We start from the raw sequence: 22,461 nt of genomic DNA on the forward strand, positions 1-22,461 counted from the left end.
TCACGTTTCTCCACCCTCCTTAAATCTGACATTTAAAGGCGATACAGTTCCAGCACATTATCTTTATGGCACAAAATACAGATTTAATACAGCAGGAACGCAGCTTTGTTATAAATGTTACAATTCGTTCTGCATGTGAGAAGAGAAAGCAATTCTGTGTCTCGCATTGTTCTTGACTGATTGCCTGTTCTTTAATAGTCATGTATTTTAAGCAAAAGCCTGACTTTTCTATAGTTGTGGGGTTTTAGAGCTACAGTGATTAAATAATCTGTAGAAAGTAAAAGCATGGTTGTCAAGACTCAAGTCTATTGGGGTCTGGTAAAGCTGGCCTATTTTCATCTCCAGGCACACGATGCAAACGCCATCTAATATGTCTTCTAATAGAAGACAAACAATAGTTACGAACTTGGTGAAATGGAACGCAACGGGCAAGAGAGATTCCTTTCAGCGCAGGCAAGAAAAGTCCTTCAGTCTTTGTAACCTGACACGTTGCCCTTCAAATGGCACTTTGCTCAAATAGGTTCATTGCCATAAACAATTAGTGGTGTTTATGATTTGTTAAGAACTAAGGATATGTTCAGCACAGTACATATACACAAAATTACAACCGTCTGTGGCCCAAGGAGCTATGCCCATTGCTCCATTTTCCCAGCGTTCATGAGTCTATTATAGATTCCCTTCCACCGTGCATAGCTGACAACAAAAGTGCACGGCTACTCAACCATAGCCAGATTTAGTCTGCTGAAGTTTCACAGCACCCAGGTTTTACTTTGAGTTTCAGGTTTAGGCAAACCTAAAATTTGTCATAACAAAACAGGGGACTCATCTATTTAATTAGGAAATCAACTACATTCTCCCATATTCTCTTCACACAAACATTCCAAAAATGCCCCGATATCTCTTATTCCCTCACTCCCAACTGATGCAATCTTCTGGGGAAAATGCACATGATAGCATTAGTCAGAAAATTAGAATTTTTTCCTGCAAAAAATTTAGATGAAAACCAAAAGAATCATTTTTTGTCCAAACTTTCTATGGAAAATTTAAATTTTTGGTGAAAATTCAAAACCCCAAAATATTTCAGTATAGAAATGCCACCACAGTGCCCCATGGAAGTTGTAGTTTGGGTGCCTTGTGGTCCCATTCTTTTCTATAGGATGGGGCTCAGAGATGAGACCTCTCCCGATGCACCATAGTCCCCCACTTGGACAGGGGAGGTGGTACATCATGGGAATCTCTGACCACAGTGCATCATGAGAGATACAGTCCAGGCAAGGAGTCTGGCCTAGGGTTGCCAACCCTCCAGGATTGTCCTGGAATCTCCAGGAATTAAAGAATAATCTTTAATTAAAGATGATGTCACATGATGAAATCTCCAGGAATCTGTCCAACCAAATACAAGAAAATACAACTCCCATGAGGCACTGTGGTGGAATATCCAAATCTAAATATTTCCAGAAAAAAAGTTTTGAGGGAAGTTTTTGACCAGCCCTAATTGCTTCTCCATTCCAATAGTCAAAAAGGGACCAGAGCAAGGGCGTTCACATTACTAGACACCCTCTCGTCAGAGGCTAATACGAAACTGTACAAGGTCTAGGGCAGAGGTGGGAAAACTCCGGCCCGCGGGACCGTCCTGCCCAGCCCCTGAGCTCCTGGCCGGGGAAGCTAGCCCCCAGCCCCTCCCCTGCTGTCTCCCTTCCCCGCAACCACACCGCCACACGGGCAGTGGGGCTGGTTCCGTCAGGGCAGCAGGGCTGAGAGCTTCTGCTGCTCTGAGCAGCATGGTAAGTTTGCCCACCCCTGGTCTAGGGGCAGCTCCCTCATAGAAATCCCAGCTACTGGAGTTGATGAAGGCTGCCCCATTGCCTTACAGACAGGGGTCTACATACTCTCATCTTGTAGTCTGGAATGGTCACTGTGACAGAGTGGGATGTGTCTGGGTCAAATTGTGAACTCCGTGTTGTATTGTAACCTCCATTTTGTGTTACATGCTGAACTCACATCTAACCTGGCCCAATGCAATGTTATCACTCCGTGTATTTCAGTCAGCAGCCTTACTCCAAAGAGGTGTTTGACACCTTGTGGAAGGACTCTCCTGGGGAAGCCATCACAGAGCAGATCTGAAGCCATCAACTTTGATGGCTGCTAAACTGCTGGCCCAACCCCATGGAACAATGGACTCTCTGTAAAGGAGCCTAGAGCGGGGAAGGGACAAACATGGCACATGGCAAAAGAAGACAGAGACTGTATTCAAGGGTGAGTGCTTCTCTGTGGAGTGGGGTCTGACCATCGCCACAGGGAAGCAGGGGAGGAGAGGGAGGGTGGGGTCTATTCAGTCTGAAACACTGACAAGACTTTGGACCCACAGACATTGTCAGATCAGACTTCTGTTAGTTTTCAAAGATCTGTAACTCTCAAGTGCTTTTAAAAGTTAAATGACTATGTGTAAGGGGACTGTTGCCCCCTTACTAACATTCAGTGGGGATGGTTTAGTTGCTAGCTCCCAGTACTAAAAGGGAAAGGGTCTATGGGAAACCAGGACCCTGAGACTGACAGCCCCCAGGAACAATGGGGAGAGGCCAGTGCTCCAGGTCAGCCTGAATGACAGGGCGAGCAGGCTAATCATAGAATCATAGAATATCAGGGTTGGAAGGGACCCCAGAAGGTCATCTAGTCCAACCCCCTGCTCGAAGCAGGACCAATTCCCAGTTAAATCATCCCAGCCAGGGCTTTGTCAAGCCTGACCTTAAAAACCTCTAAGGAAGGATTAAAAACCTCTAAGGAAGGAATCAGAGAGTCAGGAGGCCATGGAGGTCCCGTCCTCTGTGTGAGCTGGATTTGCCTGGGTCAGACAGAGTGGGGCCGAGCTAAGGAGAAAGCAGGGGCCCGAGCTAAGCCGGGGAGCAGAGCTGGGCCAGATCCAGAGGGACAAGAAAAGCAGCCCAGAGAGAGCAGACCCTGTCCTGGGAGCAGAGCTGCAGCCCCAAAGCCAGAGGCACAGCCCAGAGAGAGCAGACTTGCCCTGGGAGCAGAGCTGCAGCAACCAGAGCCAGAGGGGCCAGAAAAGCAGCCCAGGAAGCAGGTCAATGCTGGGAGCAGAGTCACAGAAGCAGCCTGCAGAGCAGACCTGTCCTGGGAGCAGAGCTGCAGCAACCAGAGCCAGAGGGGCCAAAGAAGCAGCCCAGGGAGCTGGAGGCAGAGCAGCAGAGACAGAGTGCTGCAGCTGGGACTGGAGCCGTCAGGAGCTGGGTGCGGTGAGCAGCTGGAGAGAGCGAGGCGGACCCTGGGCAGTGGGCCCAGCACGGGGAGACGCCTCATCCAAGAGGCTCTGCAGGCCAGGCTTGGATCATAACCCCGACAGGGCGGGGGCGACACTGGGCAGAAGGGTCCTACCACTTAGAGCCTGAGAGCTTGTGGCCACCACCAGAGTAAGTGTCCAACCCCCAGCATCCCTGCAGCACAGCCAGGGCCTGAGCAGGAGGCCTGGGACTTACAAGGAACAGACTGTGAACCGCCCGGATGTTCCAGAGACACTGTTTGTGATGTTCCCTGCCACCGAGCGGGGTGATGTGTTTCCTTTAACCTTTCCCATTTCCCCTTATTCTTTTTAAAATTAATTGTTGATGAAATAACTTGCATTTGCTTTAACTTGTATGTAATGGTCAGTGGGTCAGAGAAGTGCCCAGTGCAGAGAGAGTACCCCGGAGTGGGGACACCCTAGCCCCTGTCCTAGGTGACCACCGCAGGGTTGGGGGTTGAGCCCCCCAGGAATCCTGGGCCCAGCCTTGTTGGGGTTACGAGGACTCTGCCAGACAGGGGAGTGGAAGGGGAGTCCTCAAGGGCAGGGAAGCCACTGGGTAAAGGAAGTGGGAGCGAGGACTCAGATCCTTTCGCTAGCCCACTTCACCAGGGTAGTGCAGAAGCCAGGAAAGTTCCCCACAAGAGAGGGACTATTCCCCTGCTTACATATGGTTAAGAAATTCCTTTGCTAAGCCTGTATCCCTTGCTTTCCTGACACACTGTTCCTAAAGAAGTTAAACTAGAAGCCAGAATGCCCACATCCTTGTTGGAGCTTTAGGGTTGTATATGTAAGCAACTGAGGGCCTCGGGAGGTCTGACAACTGGTTTCAGGATCTAGGGCAGCTGGATTGCAGAGCCACATCCCAAGGAAGGATGTCAGACAGAAGGCCTGAGCCTGGAAACGTGCCCTGTGGATCCAGAGCTAGAAACAAGCTAGACTCAGTCCAGACCCAGTTAGTTTACAACCACATGGGACCCAGCGATTGGGTCTACTTACAACAGATGGGGACCCTACAGAATGGCACTGGGCCAGGGTGTCATAGTCACACCATGGAAAAGTAGAATTTCCCATCAAATGCAAAATGACAGTTCCACATAATTATCATCATCATCTCACCAGCAGCAAGTAGGATGAACTGTCAAACTGCCCTGCTGAAGCAGAAGTTGAATTTCTCCCTTCCCCCGCAAATCTCAAAAAAAGCTTGGTCCAGCTGTGTTTACCCCCCCTCCCCCCCCCCCCGTGGAGCAGCAATGACTGACGGTGCCTTAATATTTGTGCCAGCGTACACTGAGATGACAGGGAAAGATGATGACAAGTGAAGACCCCTCCTCCAACCCCACCAAGTTCTCTAGTCTGACTAGTTTATGCATGCTTCTCTCCACACATCGATCTTCTGCACAGCGGCCCACGTGTGGAATTACCAGCACGAAGGCTGTCCCTGCAATGGCCAAGGTACAAACTGAACAGTGGTTTGTGAAACAGCAGATGGAAGGAGGAAAGAGCAGACCCGTTTGCTTGTCATTGAGGCAATATATATTTACAGAGACTGTAAGCTCCTTGCAGCAGGGGCTGTCTGTTCTGTGTGTCCACAGCACCTAGCACAAGGGGTTCTGAGCTATGGTTGGGCCCTTTAGGTGCTACCAGAATACAAATAAATTATAAATAATAATAATAATAATATATGTTTTTGGGGTTGGGAGGGAGTGAAAGGATTTGTATTTCTGCCCCGTATGGAATAATATTAATTTTACGAATCATTAATGGAATCTTCCCCTCCTCCTCACCTGGCTAACGGTGATACCAAAACATAAGTGCCTGTTCCCCTCCCCATAATGTTCATGCCCAGAGCTGGGCTAAGTATTTTTTATTTTTGCAAACAATTGCCCTTTTTCCAGTGCCAGGATTGTCCATGAACGACCTGTCTAACTCTAGCACTAATTCCCACTTGCACCAATGGTTTCCAATTCATTATGAGGATTGATTTAAAAGCTTCATTTCCAGCACTAGATTTGCTTTTCACTTCAAGTTTCCTCCATGCAGCAGTACACACGGGACCCCTCCTCTGAATAGGTCCCAGAGAAACATTCCCTGTTTCGATTTCCTGATAAAACTTTCAACAGAATGTCTATTTTCAACGAAACACGTTAATGGCATTTTCACATTTTTTTCTTTAAATCAAGATTCTCCATCCTTGCCGAAGGGTGAATGTTCCGTCTCTTTTGCCCACCCTGGGTGACTGTCAGCTCTCCAGGGACTGTGTTACTCTGTATTTGTACAGCTCCTAGCACAATAGGGCCCTGTTCTTGGGTGGGCTCTAAGCACCACAGTAATACACAATAATAATTACAGTAGTTACAAACACCAGAGTTACAAACTAACCAGTCAATCACACACCTCGTTTGGAACCGGAATTGCACAATCAGGCAGCAGCAGAGACCAAAAAGAAAAGCAAATACAGTATATTACTGTGTTAAACGGAAACTACTAAAAAAAAAGGGGGGGCAGCATTTTTCTTCTACATAGTAAAGTTTCAAAGCTGTACTTTAAGTCAATGTTCAGCTGTAAACTTTTGAAAGAACCACCATCATGAGTTGTTGAATTACGAACATTTCAGAGTTCCGAACAATCTCCATTCCCGAGATGTTTGTAACTCTGAGGTTCTACCGTATAGTACGTCCTCGCTGTACCAGAAACACAACATCTTTCTAAAATAGTATCAGAAAAGAACAGAGAAAGATAGCAAAAGGGAATGAGGTACTGGGAGCCAGCTCTCTTTTCTTTCTTGAGCAATTAGCATCCAACGTACAATGTCCTCTGCACCCTTTGAGTGCGCACAGGAGTCAGACGATAGCTATGAAACTTCATTTCTTCTAACAGATCCTCTTACAAAAGGTTTTCTGGCCAGCTAAAGAGAATTAGTCACCACATCTTGGTTCCCCAACCTTCAAGCTGTGCGAAAACATTCCAGTACACTTGAAGGAATGGCAGACTTGAGGTGCTCATCAGCCAAGGGGCACAGCAAATATTCTCGGCCCTTTGCACGGTTACAATGTGCACAAGACACCAAGGATACTCACTGTTCCGTTTGCAGAGTACACAGTTAAAATAAAGGAGCCAGGAACCAAACAAGACACATTCAGAAGGTTTCCTATGGTTACTGCTGCCATGGAAATCATTTTCATCAGTATGGTCTCAGAAATATCTGGCTACAGAACTAGAAAACATGCTCCTGTCCCGGTTAAAAAAAAAAATGGGACCTACAAGAAGAAATGGAAAATAAAGAAAAATATGCTTGAAGCTTGAGTCTGGTCTACACTGAGGGTTTTAGCCACCAGCATAATTGCAGTGATGCAAGCCCGTAACACAGACATGACAAACACCACCACAACGCAATGGGCACTGGGCAACTTCTCCTGGTTCCTATCCAGGGGTGAGCTAAAGTGGTACAAATCACATCCGTGCAGATTTGCGCTAGTTCAGCTACCCCAGGGCTAAAATGCCTACTGTGGAAAAGGCTTTAGAAATGAACTTGTAAGTTTTTTTGAGACCTTGGCAGCTCTGGGTAATTGGGTGCAACTCCCAATAGCGAATGAAGAGGCTGAATTTGTTCCTGTGGGTAAGACCAACAGCCCTTTGTAAACCTGTTAGCCACAGTGGCTAATGCAACTGCAATTCACTAACTACACACGATTTGCTCAAAACTCTAGTATTCTCACTCCCCAACTTGCTAGGGGCTTCCCTTTTTTCACTCATGAATTCCAGCAGGTTGGTGACAAGAAATAGGAGGAGGAAAAGTGGTGGTGGTGGGGTGGGTAGCTAATTGCTCACAGCTGTGACCAGACAGCTCCAATTTAGTATGCCAGAAGCTGCAACCGGCTGGAAAGCGTGCTGCGGCGAGTGGTTAGCATGCTGGTTAGGTGGAGTTTCATCCCTTCTCTAGGGCATAGCAAAGTGCCCCAGGAGCTTCCCTTGCAGATATAGAGGCAGAGAGACTCATCTATCTACAGGCTTCCCACCCCACCTCCACAGAGGGACTTCAGTAATTATATTTATATAGCTTCCTTATCTCCAAGAGCAGCCATTACGTCTTTTATCACTATAGCAGCAGCTACAAGGGCAACTGGTACCGAATGAAATATTTGCCGTGATGACTGAGTACGAAGCATCACCCTCCTTAGTTGTAATAATAATAATAGCGATTCTGAGCACTTCAAGCACCAAGCTTTGGAGTCAGATCACTGCGGAGCATAAGAACCATACATAGAGGAAGAAATAGCCAGGCTCTTTCTGCTTAATGCAAGAGCGCACTGTGATTTTTGCAGATCCAGCCTAACTTCCGCAGTTACTGCTCTCTTAGGTCCCGATCCTGGTTGGTGCTCAATTTTAATGGACCTCTCTGTGCCTAGACAGAGCGTCACTGACTTCAGTGAAACTCCATGTAGGTGCAGAGCTCTGTGAGAATGAAGGCTTGGAGTCCAAATTTACACAATGTCCTCAGCTCCCTTTGAAGATAGGGATTGGACCGTCATAGGAGGTGGTCGGCGCCTTGCAGAATCTGGCTGTATGCAGTGGAGCATCCCGTGGAGCATGGATGGGAGTACAAGTGAACAACAAAGTGAGTGATTTCCAGCTGAGAGATCATTTCCCTTACACGGCTCTAAACGAGGATCAGCTCCACTGAAACTAATGGAAGACTAGATTGGTGTAAAAAAGGTACAAGAGACCCATAAACAGCCACAGCATTTTAAGGCACATGCAGTGTACACCTAGACATACCAAAACTTAATTGGAAAGTCTGTCTATGTAGCAACAGCCATGCCTATATGGCTTACCCAGAAATTTGTTTTCTTTATAATCAGACAAATTACAAATAGCATTTCGAATTCCTTAAATATTAGCTAATGACCACAAATCAGCATCATGTCGGGTGCACTGCTTACAGAACCTTCACCCCTGATTTCCTGTGTGATAACTGCCTGGTTATTCATGGCAGAAAAATTAAATGTACAGTTGAAATTCATAAACAAGCTATTATGAGACTATCAGGCAAAAATCTGAGTTGATGCTATCTGCCGATACTTAAGCTTTTCCATGTACTTAGAGGACCCAAGATTTCTATAAGGAGATTGGGGTCAATTAGAATGTAATAGATTATTAAAACAGTGATTCACTGATACAATCATTAATGGATTACAAAACTGAAAGAATGGGGAAAGATTTTTAAAGATAAACAGTAGAATAGGGAAGAGAATCTCTGGAAAGAAGTGAGAACAATTATCTGTAACGGGGAACAAATCAAAGACAAGAGCCTGACTTCCGCTGATGGAGCTCAGCATAGATACTGCACTAGTTTACAGCAGGATCTGGCTGCAGAAATGTTTATGTCTTAAGAAAACGAATCCCGACTCTGTATGAAAGGCTGCAAAGTGAAATACTGGCCAGGAAAAAAGTGATCTTTTTTAGACTAGCACATTTCGGTTTTTAAAGTCCCTTCTCTCTGAGACTATAAGCCCTCTATTGAAGGTGTAGGAGTTTCTCTTAAAGCGTAAATGCCCATTCGTTCTATAATCCCCACCCATGGTGGAGATAATGATACTAATACTGAGCCCTTTTGATTGGGCCTTACGCATTAGAGCACTGCACAAAAACATTCATTAGCTCCCTCAACGTCTCACAGAGAAATATTACTATCCCCATTTTACTGGGTGGGGAAACATATATACATAGGGCAGCATTGTAGCTTTCCCAGCTTCAGCCATGCTCCAGGGGTTCCCAGAAGTATTCTCCCTGCAGGACCTGAGAAGTAGAAAGTAGGAAGGGGGAAACCAAGTGAGAACACCTAGGAGGACACTCTTGAAAGGGTCCAATGTACACTCCCTCCCACAATGGTCCCAGAGCCCCTCCCCACCAGCCACAACCCAACCCAGCTAACAGGCTCCCATTTGGGCTCACAAAGCACAAGGTATGGGATTCTTGAAGTGAGCTCTAGTTCACGAAAGCTTATGCTCAAATAAATTGGTTAGTCTCTAAGGTGCCACAAGTACTCCTTTTCTTTTTGCAAAGACAGACTAACACGGCTGTTCCTCTGAAACTTGGAGGCTGACAGTGAGTCAAGTAGAATTAGAATCCATGAGTTCCCTGCTCCCAGTCCTGTGCTGATTGCACTAGACCACAGGGCTTCCCAGGATAGGTCTACACTGCAAATGAAGTCTGACTGCAGCGTGGGTAGGCATATCCCCCGCTAGCTTTCATCTAGATAGCATGGGCAACAATAGCAGAGAAGACAAGAGAGTGCAGAACCTGGAGCAGGCCAAAAACCCAAGTACTTACGGTCCCCAGAGGGCTTGGAATGGGGCAGCTAGCATGCACCAAAGCCTGCATGGGCCACATCCTCACCACCACTGCTACCCACGCCAACTGGACGAAAGCTGGCTCGATCATGCACTGCAATCATAGAATCATAGAATATCAGGGTTGGAAGGGACCTCAGGAGGTCATCTAGTCCAACCCCCTGTTCAAAGCAGGACCAATCCCCAGTTAAATCATCCCAGACAGGGCTTTGTCAAGCCTGACCTTAAAAACTTCTAAGGAAGGAGATTCTACCACCTCCCTAGGTAACGCATTCCAGTGTTTCACCACCATCCTAGTGAAAAAGTTTTTCCTAATATCCAACCTAAACCTCCCCCACTGCAACTTGAGACCATTACTCCTTGTCCTGTCTTCTTCTACCACTGAGAACAGTCTAGAACCATCCTCTCTGGAACCACCTCTCAGGTAGTTGAAAGCAGCTATCAAATCCCCCCTCATTCTTCTCTTCCGCAGACTAAACAATCCCAGTTCCCTCAGCCTCTCCTCATAACTCATGTGTTCCAGACCCCTAATCATTTTTGTTGCCCTTTGCTGGACTCTCTCCAATTTATCCACATCCTTCTTGTAGTGTGGGGCCCAAAACTGGACACAGTACTCCAGATGAGGCCTCACCAATGTCGAATAGAGGGGAACGATCACGTCCCTCGATCTGCTCGCTATGCCCCTACTTATACATCCCAAAATGCCATTGGCCTTCTTGGCAACAAGGGCACACTGCTGACTCATATCCAGCTTCTCATCCACTGTCACCCCTAGGTCCTTTTCCGCAGAACTGCTGCCTAGCCATTCGGTCCCTAGTCTGTAGCTGTGCATTGGGTTCTTCCGTCCTAAGTGCAGGACCCTGCATTTATCCTTATTGAACCTCATCAGATTTCTTTTGGCCCAATCCTCCAATTTGTCTAGGTCCCTCTGTATCCTATCCCTGCCCTCCAGCGTATCTACCACTCCTCCCAGTTTAGTATCATCCGCAAATTTGCTGAGAGTGCAATCCACACCATCCTCCAGATCATTTATGAAGATATTGAACAAAACCGGCCCCAGGACCGACCCCTGGGGCACTCCACTTGACACTGGCTGCCAACTAGACATGGAGCCATTGATCACTACCCGTTGAGCCCGACAATCTAGCCAACTTTCTACCCACCTTATAGTGCATTCATCCAGCCCATACTTCTTTAACTTGCTGACAAGAATACTGTGGGAGACTGTGTCAAAAGCTTTGCTAAAGTCAAGAAACAATACATTCACTGCTTTCCCTTCATCCACAGAACCAGTAATCTCATCATAGAAGGCGATTAGATTAGTCAGGCATGACTTTGTGCCTCAGGGTGTGTCTACACCACAAAGGCAATCACATCCGCCTTTGTGGTGTAGACACACCCTGAGGCACAAAGTCGATTTACAGAATAAGAAAATTTAAATAAACAATTAAAAAAACCACAACGTACTCACCTATAGATGGCAATAAACCACAGTTGCACTACCATGAGCCACAAAGCCAAATGACAACTGCAACAATCAAGCCCTTAAGCTGGTGTAATTAAGGCCAACTAAAAGCCTAACAAAATGTGTACGCCTTACCAGTTTAAGGACAACCACACCAGGACTCTGTCAGAATACTAGAGGAAGTTATTAATTATTATAGCATTACAGACAATTACCTAGACACTTATTGTGCTTGGCACTGTATGTGTGTGTACACCCATCCACACGTGCAAAGATGTGGTTCCTTTCCCAAAGAGCTTGCAAAGTGAAGAGAAAACAGTGGGAGAAAGGAAGTATTATTATCCCCATTCTCCAGGTGGGAAATTGAAGCATCATAGAAGAGATCTGGAATTTAATCCAGACCACCCCACTACCAGCCCTGTGGCTTAACCACAAGATCATCCTTCTTTTATGGAAGAATGTGCCACACTGAAGGACCTTCAAGTCTAAGGAAAAAGACCGTATCCTGGAAAATTCACTCCTGGGAATTGGCAGCAAGAACACCTGAGACAATCTCAACTGCTTCTACTAGCCAGGAGAGAATCAGGATCCAACTCTGCTCTGAGTGACACCAGTTTTACACCAGCCACATCCCATCTCTTGTGACCTCACAGGAATAATTCCCAATTTACAGCAGCATAAGTCGGAGGAGAATCAAATCTTCAATCTCTTATATCAGAGGCCTTCAAACATCTTTGCAACATGGACCATATCTTAATACAGAGAAAAGTTGTCTCGTGGATATCTCCCACTGACAATGCCACAGACACCCTCTCCTTCCTATTTGTTATCCCATAATGTCCTGGTGGCAACTACAGCCATTATTTCCAGTGAAAAGTAATACTGGGGAAATACTGTACGTATTTTTAGTTGACTTTGCCACAATGTGGCACCTAGAAACAAAAAATTGCCAGCATCATGTGGGCTGACAGCTCTCCAGGGCTCTCCACCGAGTGCTGGGAGGGCCACCAGTGGACCACAGTCTGAGAAACACTGTTTCAGTAAACCACATCCTTTAGACGTCTTTGTACACCCTTTTAATTTTTAGCTGTGTTTCTCTTCTCTGTACCTAGATATTTTTCTCACCAACCCACTAGTATTACTCTGAATCTTTTCATTGGGGGGGGATCTTGAATTGCTAGTTTAAAAAACACTCTGCTATCCTAGAGCAGTGGTTCTCAAACTGTTTTAATGGGGTTGCCAGGGCTGGCTTAGACTTGCTGAAGCCCAGGGCCAAAGCCAAAGTCCAAGCCTGAGGGCTTCAGTCCTGGGCATTGAGGCGAAGGTTATAAGCCTCTTGCCTGGGGCTGAAGCCCTTGGGCTTCAGCATTGGCCCCCCCGCCTGGGGCAATGGGGCTTTGCCCCCGCCCCCGCCCCCACCCCCACCCAGGGTGGCAGGGCTTGGGTGGGCTCAGGCTTTGGTCCCCCTTCCTGGGGTGCTGTAATAATTTTTGTTGTCAGAAGAGGGTTGCAGTGCAATGAAGTTTGAGAACCGCTATCCTAGAGGAACAGCTCCCTTGACAAAACACCTCTCTTCTCAACAGGCTACAAATGTCGCTGTAAGAAACCTTCCAGAAAAGGATCAGCTGTGAAAACCATCAAACCATAAGAATATGAACCGTTAAATAAATAGGGTCAGCTACAGCCAATGTTCAAGTGATCTGAATGAATGAAGGGCTATTCGATCACACAAATATTTGGTCAGTGATGACTGTACTAACTTCCACCATCCAGGATGGCTCTCTGGTTCTGAAACATTGGATGCTTCTCAAGAGATTGCTCCCACTGAGGGTACTCAGCCCCTTCCATGATTAATCTTTCATCTCTCATTGAGCCATGGGGCATGTGAAGTGCTGATGATAAATACGAGGCCCAGGCCCTGTCAGGAAATAAATGGTAGCAGGTAGCCAACTACACATTGTTACTATGCAAATCAGAAACCTGACTTGAAAATTAGAACAATATCTGCAACAGAGCTACAGAAGGGAGCTTTGCTAGAGAGCCCTGGGACTTCACCAAAGACTTCTTATGAGGAAATATGTGAGATGCCTTCAAATCCATCTACCAGCTGAATCCCCTCAACAAGTGCACAATAGAATATTGTAGAATTCAGATCAAACTTTGATCAAAGCAACCAACCTCCCCAAACAAAATTCTCCCACTTCACAAGTTCGCCAACTGCTGCTGATCAGTTCTTTTCATACCAAGCATTACTTCGTTTACATGCACCTAGGACAAAACAGCCCTGATTCCTGATTGTGGATTCTAAGCAATACAAATTAATATCACCCTAAGGGGTAAAACATGTCTTCTCAATTACTCGTAGGAGGCAATGCCTACTCAGCACAGCAAGAACCCTTCATCTTCAGGGGGTAGAAGAAATAAGAAAACTGACTGCCTTCCCTCCAGCCCCCTTGAGAACTTGGTCCAGATAGTCCAGACTATCTGAAGCATCAACATCGTTGCTGCAGGAGAACCGCATGAAACAAAATGTAATTGCCACCATTTTTTCCTCCTGGCACCCCAGAAAGGAGAGAGGCCAGGAGTCAAGGCTATGAGATCCTTGGGGAAAAGGTGCAATATTGAAAAACAAGCCATGCTAACAGGCAGAGCCACTGAAACCTCATCCAGTTCCACAAAGGCCTTATGAGAAGGTAGGCACTGATTTATACCTGGTAATCAAAGAATTATTTAATAGTCACAGATTCTTGTTCTTGGCATCCAGAAATTTGCACACTGCACAGTACTAAGAGTAAGTCTTCTCCAGACATGGAATTCCAGGTGATGTCTTTCGCAATAACAGGCCCCAATTTTCCAGTGCGGATTTTAGGCAATTTGCCAGAGATGGAGATTTTCATCTCAAAAATTCAAGTCCAAATTACCACCAATCAAATGGACTTGTGCAAAGGTCTAAATGGAAAGTAAAGAACTTTACGAAGAAAACTTTTGACAGTGGGGGTGATTTGTATAAACTTTACTGGTTTACTGAAGTACACCTCTGGAGAATGGCTTTTCTCCAGCTCAGCAGTTAATGGAAAGAAGGATCCGATCTAATTCACCAACTTCCTGAAATCTCATCATAATGAAGCCGTCCGGAAGACGAAAGAAAATCAGAAGTGGAAGCAGAAAGACTGTTTTGACAAAAGAGCCCATGATCTTCCATCTCTTAATCATCTACAGAAGGGAGCTTTGCTACAGAGCACTGGGACGTCACCAAAGGTAGGTTCTTATGAGGAAATATGTGAGATGCCTTCAAATCCATCTACTCCTCAACAACCCAGGAGATAGATTATGCCTCAGGAATCACACCTCTCTTACTTCCCTACCTCACAGGGTGCTGTAAGGACACACACATTAAAAATTGTGAGGTGCACAGAGGCCCATGTAAGTACCATAGAGAGATCAATCATATTAACACTGTTTTTTCCGATGAAAACTTACAGAGAGAAGTCATAAAATAATAAATTAGGTCCCAATACTACAAACACGTCTACATATGCTTAACCTAACACATGTAAGTAAATGGGACCATTGAACTCACATGCTTAAAGTTACATGCATGCACAAGTATCTTGCTAAATCAGCGTTTTTGTCTGTATTGCTCAAGAGCACCACAATTTAGTTTCTAGTTTGTGTCTCAGAACAGAAGGCTGAAGAAGAACTTCAGCTTTGGCAAGAAAGTTATTTTCCCCTTTTTAGGGCTTAGCAGTTGATAGATCAGTTTTACAATAACTGAAGACAAAAGTATGTTAAAAGTAAATGTTTTTCTTAGAAGCATTTTATAGTGTTCAATAAAAATACATAAATTTAGATTTGGTCAGTCATTTGAGTTGGACACGACTACTACTGTATGTCAGGTTTTGAAGTGGTAGCCATGTTAGTCTGTATCAGCAAAAATAACGAGGAGTACTTATGGCACCTTAGAGATAGATTTGTTAGTCTCTAAGGTGTCACAAGGACTCCTCGTTATGTTTATTGTATGTCAGGGCATTAGTTTTCTTCCAGGGCTTTATAATACATACACACAGTTAAAAAAGAAACAAACAAATATAAATTCTCACAGGTATGTGGAGATAAAATTAACCCCAATGGGGCAATTTAAGTCCTGGCGTAAAGTCAATGGGCTAAAGCAGCAATTCCAATGTATCCATAGTATGTCTACACTGCAATTAGACACTTGTGGCTGGCCAATGCCAGCTGACTCAAGCTTATGGGACTCTGGCTATGAGACTGTTTAATTGCAGTGAAGACTTCCGGGCTTGGGTTGCAGCCTGAGTTCTGGGAGCCTCCCACCTTGCAGGGTCCGAGAGCCTGGGCTTCCAAGGCATTTAATGGTGTAGAGCAAGAACATGCAGAAATTAATGCTGATAGACTCAACATTAACTGCAGAGGATATAATATCACGTAGAACAGCGTTCCATGAGATAGACCCTTTTTTACTCACTCCTGTAGAACCCCCGAACACATGACAAGTCCAAGGAATGGCTTCTGGAGATGAGAATGGAAGGGTATTCACGGTCATTAGGTTCAATATTCTTCCCACCGGTACAGTTTTGTCTATTTCAGCAACCCACCACAAAAACTGAATAAGATAACATGGCCTTGAGTTACTGCAATGGAAGTGATACGAACAGAAGCTCATACAGGATAAGATTGTGTAGGGTATGCTCATGGTCTCCAAACTAAAAGCCGTAGAAATAAAAATGCAAGGATGTGTAGAATATCTGAATTCTAAAGGAGACAGAGATGCAAAGCATGTTATTCATGAAAGGAAACAATTGCAAGCAGTGTAAAAAGGCTGAAAACATATGGAAGTAATAATCTGTATTTTCTTTCTCTTTTTTTTCTTTTTGAAACCAGAGACAAATGCTTCAGAATTCACGGTTATTCATTCATGTGCTACACTGAAAACATTGTTGTTTCTGCCCTGTGGAAGCTGCACCAGTAATCAAACTGAAGACCAAAAGCCGGCCAGGGAAGTGTACATTTCCAGGGAAGAATGTGACTCCAATATATGCAGATTTGGGTTATGCACAAATATAGAATTACTGGTTATTTTATTAATTATTAATGGTATGTTAGTCCCTAGGACAGTGGTTCTCAATCAGGGGTACATGTACCCCGGGGTACACGGGTACATCACCTCATCTCGATATTTGCCTAGTTTTACAACAGGCTACATTAAAAAACACTAGCGAAGTCAGTACAAACTAAAAATGCATACGACGACTTGTTTATACTGCTCAATATGCTGTACAATATTTCTATTCCAATTGATTTATTTTATAATTATATGGTAAAAATGAGAACTACGCAATTTTTCAGTACTCATGTGCTGTGACACTTCTGTATCTTTATGTCTGATTTTGTAAACAAGTAGCTTTTTAGTGAGGTGAAACTTGGGTACACAAGACAAATCAGATGCCTGAAAGGGGTACAGTTGTCTGGAAAGGTTTAGAGCCACTGCCCTAGAGGACTCAGCTGAGATCAAGGACAAGGCACTGTACAAACACACAGTAAGAGACAGTCCCTACCCACAAAGAATTTACCATCCAAGTAAAGCAGACAAAGGTTGGGCCTGTCACCACACAGAGCCTAGGTGATTTCCCTGAGATCACACAGCAACTAGGTGTCTTGACTCCCAATCCAGTACTCTGTCCACTAAATCATGCCACCTTTATATAAATCTAGGGTCCTCTTTCCTTGAGGCATTGTACGCTTTATAAGCACAGTGAATGCTTTCAACAGTTCTCTCCACAGGATTTCATTCATTAATGTTAAATATTACCAAACTGAGAAACAAATGGTTTCCCTTCTTTTAAAGATTCTGCTTTATAGTGTCTTTTTAAGTACTGGGCAATGCTTGTTACATAAACATAAGCCAAAGTTATAGAGACTGTAAAACAGTTTTAACAGGCTCCTTGAGGAGAAGCGGAACTCTTGACCATCAAACTATGACTTAGGGGGGAAAATGTCACCACATGTTACAGGGACAAGAATTCAATAAACAACACAAATGTGATTTCACAGTGGCAGTCAAAAACTAAAAACATTAGCATCATTTTTATGGCACATTTATTACTACTATTTAAAGCTCTTACAAATGAAAAGCATAACTATGGCAACAAAGATTTTCTGCAAGAGTTTGGCTAATTTTAAAAATACTATCTATCTTAGGGTTTTATACTGCCACCTGTCAGCACGGTGTCTGGGCGCCTTCCATGTAAAATCAATAGCAATAGCGAAGTCTCTAGTGGACTTAATGGAGTCTCTGGCACTTCTCCATTTAAGAACATAAGAGTGGTCATACTGGATTAGACCAATGGTCCATCTAGCCCAGTATCCTGTTTTATGACAGTGGCCAGTGCCAGATGCTTCAAAAGCAATGAACAAAACAGGACAATTCTGTCCGGTCATCCCCTGTCATCCACTCCCAGATTCTGACAGTCAGAGGCTTAGGGACACCCAGAGCATGGGATTGTGTCCCTGACCATCTTGGCTAGTAGTCACTGATGGACCTCTCCTCCATGAACTTATCTAGTTATTTTTGAACCCAGTTATAATTTGGCCTTCACAACATCTCCTGGCAACAAGTTCCATAGGCTGACAGCGCGTTGTGTGAAGTATTTCCCTATGTTTATTTTAAAGCTGTTGCTTATTAATTTTGTTGGGTGACCCCTAGTTTGAAAGTAAATGACAGTTTAAAGAGGTAAATAACACTTGCCTATTCTCATTCAATCATGATTTTATAGACCTCTATCAAATCGCCTCTTTTGTCTCTTTTCCAATCTGAACAGTTCCAGTCTTTGAATCTCTCCTAATATGAAAGCTGTTTCATAACCCTAAACATTTTTGTCTCCCTTTTCTGTACCAGTACTAATATCTCTTTTTTGAGATGGGGGTGACCAGAACTGCACGCAGGAGTCAAGGTGTGAACATACCATGGATTTATACAGAGGCATTATGATATTTTCTGTCTTATTATCTATCCTTTTTCTAATGGTTTCCTAACATTCTGTTGGTTTATTTGACTGCCAATGCACACTGAGTGGATGTTTTCAGAGAACTATCCATAATGATGCCAAGATCTCTGTCTTGACGGGTAACAACTAAATTAGATCCCATCAGTTCTTTACTGGATCAGGCCTATGGTAAGATGAATATGCATGGAGAAATTATGAGGTTAAAACTCTGCTTGGAGTAGGGTTTTTTTGTGTGTGGGGGGGGGAAGACTGGGTGGGAGGGCTGGAAATAAAAGGGGTGTTTGAATTGTGAGGGTCACTGACGGTGAAAAGACTCTCTGAAAGGGGAAACATCTAAACAATACAGGGCTGTAGATGATACACCAAAATCAGGCAACGTGGTATGCGTGATTGTATTCAACAGTATATTTTAAAAGCGGTACGAAAAGCAATTTCAAGTATAACTTTCTCCAATGTCCATGTGAAAGGACTATCAAAAACTTCAGGGTGGCAAAAGCAGCATGATCCGTTGTCCTGACTGGTACCCATTTGTCACCTTTAAGGTTTGCATATTCATACTAATTGTATTAGGAATAGGCGATAAATTCCCTTCCCTTTTCTCTCCTCTGACCACCTCTTTTGCAGGCTTTTCTTCAGCCAGACATTATGCACAAGACACTTCTAATGGCTATTCATTCACTCAACTCCAGAGACAGCTTTATTTAATGCAAAGCTTGTTAACAAGTTGAATGGCAAGTAGTTTAATGTAATGCAGATCTGATTAGGAAACAGCAACCTGAATCCTAAGGAGTTGGAGATTTTATTGAATAAGATTTCACTTTCTCACACAACGCCACCTTTCAAGTACCAGCCTATATTAAATACTGAATGAGTAATCTGTTGTTTACATTACTGGTAATTTTCAGGAACATGGCCATACACAAATATTTGTCTTTTTATATCTTTAGTACACAGTCTACTGTAATTAAAAAAATCATGTTATTAAAGTAAAAAGTCACTTTGCTGTTCAAGACCACTGAGAAATTGCAGGTTACAGTAGCTACTGTTTGATAGTCATGTCTTTGGAGGACTGCAGTGCAGAATTGATGTCTAGTGATGACTAAATTCAGTCTTGATTCTTTTAAATAAAATAGTCTATTTTTCTTGTGGCACCTTCGAGACTGACAAATTTATTTGAGCATAAGTCTCTAAGGTGCCACAAGTCCTCCTTTTCTTTTTGCGGATACAGACTAACACGGCTGCAACTCTGAAACCTGTTTTTCTTCTCTTTTTGCGAAATCACTGCAAACTGGAAATTTAAATTCTCAATTTACGTGGGGGATCAGTGACGCACAAACTTCCATGGGCTTCATATGGGTATTGTGCATATATAAGGACCCAAATTTAAAGACTATGTTGCATATGATTTATTCTAACTTGGATCCATTGAAATACATATTAAAAATGCTGGCACATTAACAGAGAAAATCCACAAGCTTCCATGAATGTGACATCGTAATGTAAAGATACGTTTACAACAATTCATTCATCATGATAAATCAAGATTTTTTTGAAAACCCCTTTCCTTTTAAATTATTATTTCACTTCCTCTAAATTAGACATGGAGGTCTTATTCGGAAGGCAGAAATAGTTTGGAAGAATAGGATTTATTTATGAATGGTTTCCTTCCAACAGGAAACATGCATATGCTTCCAAGAATGATCATTTCAATCAATAATCAAAATCAACCCCATACCTGAAAAAAGTGACTTTCCAATGAATGTAAAAGCATAAAAATCTCTGAGATCTGACAAGACACAGCTTTGCTTGCTTGTTAACATGGACATATAGATCATGCCCCAAACTGCAGTTAATTAGAAAACACACAATTCCACATAATTATCTATAAAACACAAAGCTTGCCTCAGCAAATGGGATGAATTCCACTTTCAGTGTCTGCATGCTTATAAATTCCTCTCTCCCTGATCTATGCTGTAAATTCCCATCTTTGAAGCCCAAGTCCAATTTACATTTATCAGCAAAAGTACACTGTTAAAGGATTACAAAAAGGCTTACGAACCTCTAGTGGTTAATTGATATGGGCTTGTATCCTTAATCCGTACATCCCCTTGAAAACTATTGTTTCTTTCAATTTCACCCAGCGGTTTAATATGTTCATGAACATCCCCAGTACTAGTTAAATATACTTTTTTCCATATTTAGCAGATCTATTCTCCCGTGAGTGTGTGACCTACAAAAGTAACTGTTATTAATATTTGCCTACTTATAAGTCCTAGGCACTAATGGGAGAACAGACCTCTAACAGTAAAATTGAATGTATGTCCACTGTATATATTTATTTAAGTAGGCAAATTAGCTGGCTTCATTTTACTTGATTATATATTCATACATTTAGGCAATTCAAAATAACTATATGGGAGCTGGTACAGTCACCAGTATAACAAAACAGCTAAAAGAGGTTCTAACTTATGCACATGGGCTATTAACATAAGAATATAAAAACGCCCAGACTGGGTCAGACCAAAGGTCAATCTAGCCCAGTCTCCTGTCTTCCGGCAGTGGCCAATGCCAAGTGCCCCAGAGGGAATGAACAGAACAGGTAATCATCAAGTGATGTCACCCATTCCCAGCTTCTGGCAAACAGAGGCCAGGGACACCATCCTGGCTAATAGCCATTGATGGACCTATCCGCCGTGTACTCATCAGGTTCTTTTTTGACCTTGACCTCTAGTTCTTCTTATTCCAGCAGACAGGGACAGCCAGAGTGCGCAGTACAATTGCCACACACTCCATGTCCTTGGGAACATCCCTGCACTGGCTGGAATAGAGGCAATGCGGAAGCTCCAATGTGAAACAAGGTAGCCAACTGCCTTGCATTGCTAGAGCATTAGAAAGCAGCTGGAGCAGGAGTCAGAATCTGGCCCACTGATTTCAATGGATTTACTCCTGACATTCACTGGTGAAAGAGAGATCAGAATCAGGCCTTCTGTTAGGATGCAGGAGATAACTCCCTCCACTGATATGGCAGCCTTTCCTTTAGAGCCAACACCATCTCACTCCCAGTCTGCCATAAACCCTCCGTCAGGCTTGGAAATTTTGAGAGAGGGCGGCTGCTGCCATGTTAGTGCAAGCTGATGGCAAACCATTCATCCACCGAGATGAGTGCAATTCCATTGATGGTGGCAAACAGCATCACCAGGTTGTGACATTAGGGAAAAAATGGCCTGCCAAGATGTTGAGAAGTAGCTGCAGATTTTTACATAATGAAAACCAAACCTGGACCCTGCACAGCGATTTGTGATGGTTAGAGACGGTAACCTTGAGCGGTGCCTCCATCTTCATGTAACATATTTATAAGGTCTCTCTGCCTCTTTCTGACATTATGAAGCACCTTGCAAGCTTCTGGGACAATACCAAGTACCACAAACCTGAGATCTGAAGATGCCTTTGACAGCTAACAAAAGCCTGTATAACCCCTGGAAAAAGATGCACGGGGTGACTGTACAAATATATTATGACGCAAATGTGGCGGATGCAGAGTATGGGAAAAGCAGCAGGACACGGCAGCTGCCTCAAGAGAACAAGAGCAAGCGCTGGGCACACTGCTTCCGTCAAAGGTTGGGGCGTGCAGCCAGGAGAGCAGTCACCATGGGAAAAGGCTGCCCGTAGCCCTCAAACCTGCCGTACGGGACAGACATTGGGACGTGGGGCATAATTGCTCATTTCTACATTGAGAAACGCCCAGTAAGGGGCAGGCTGGAGTGGAAGAGAGGAAATATCCTGCCTGATGTTTAGTATCCTGCCTCAGTTTGGACCCAGATTTGCCTCCGTCCTACCCAGATCTTGCAGCTTTCACTATTGTCAGTAGGATATAAACACAGGATTAAACTGAGGATATAGAATCACAGAATCATAGTGGAAGGGACTTTGAGGGGTCATCTAGTCCAGTCCCCTGCACTCAGGGCAGGACTAAGTATTATTTAGACCACCTCTGACAGGTGTATGTCTAACCTGCTCTTAAAAATCTCCAATGATGGAGATTCCACAACCTTCCTAGACAATTTATTCCAGGCATCGTTCATGCCAAATAAATTAACCCAGCTACTTCCAGCATCATGTCGTTCATGTCCCTCATTTTGAGTCTGCAGTTCCCTCTGATGAGGGACACCCAACTGTCAGGGGGGTGGCAGAAGCCACAAAGATGAGTTGGGCATGTAGCAAGCGGTGGCAGCTGAGTGGGCAATTCAGAAACAAGCAGCCAGGGACCATCATTCTAGCACAGGATGGGGGAGGGAAGAAGTGCTTAGAAATGTTGGTGTTCCT

At 44.1% G+C, this 22,461-nt stretch overlaps 1 protein-coding gene across 1 annotated transcript in view; it reads right to left on the bottom strand.

The window, feature by feature from the left end:
* Window positions 1-22,461, bottom strand: part of PRICKLE2 (prickle planar cell polarity protein 2) — a 184,245-nt gene that overhangs the window by 160,586 nt on the left and 1,198 nt on the right. The window lies entirely within an intron of this gene.

This window comes from Caretta caretta, chromosome 7 (assembly GCF_965140235.1).
Source record: "Caretta caretta isolate rCarCar2 chromosome 7, rCarCar1.hap1, whole genome shotgun sequence".
NCBI lineage: Eukaryota > Metazoa > Chordata > Testudines > Cheloniidae > Caretta > Caretta caretta.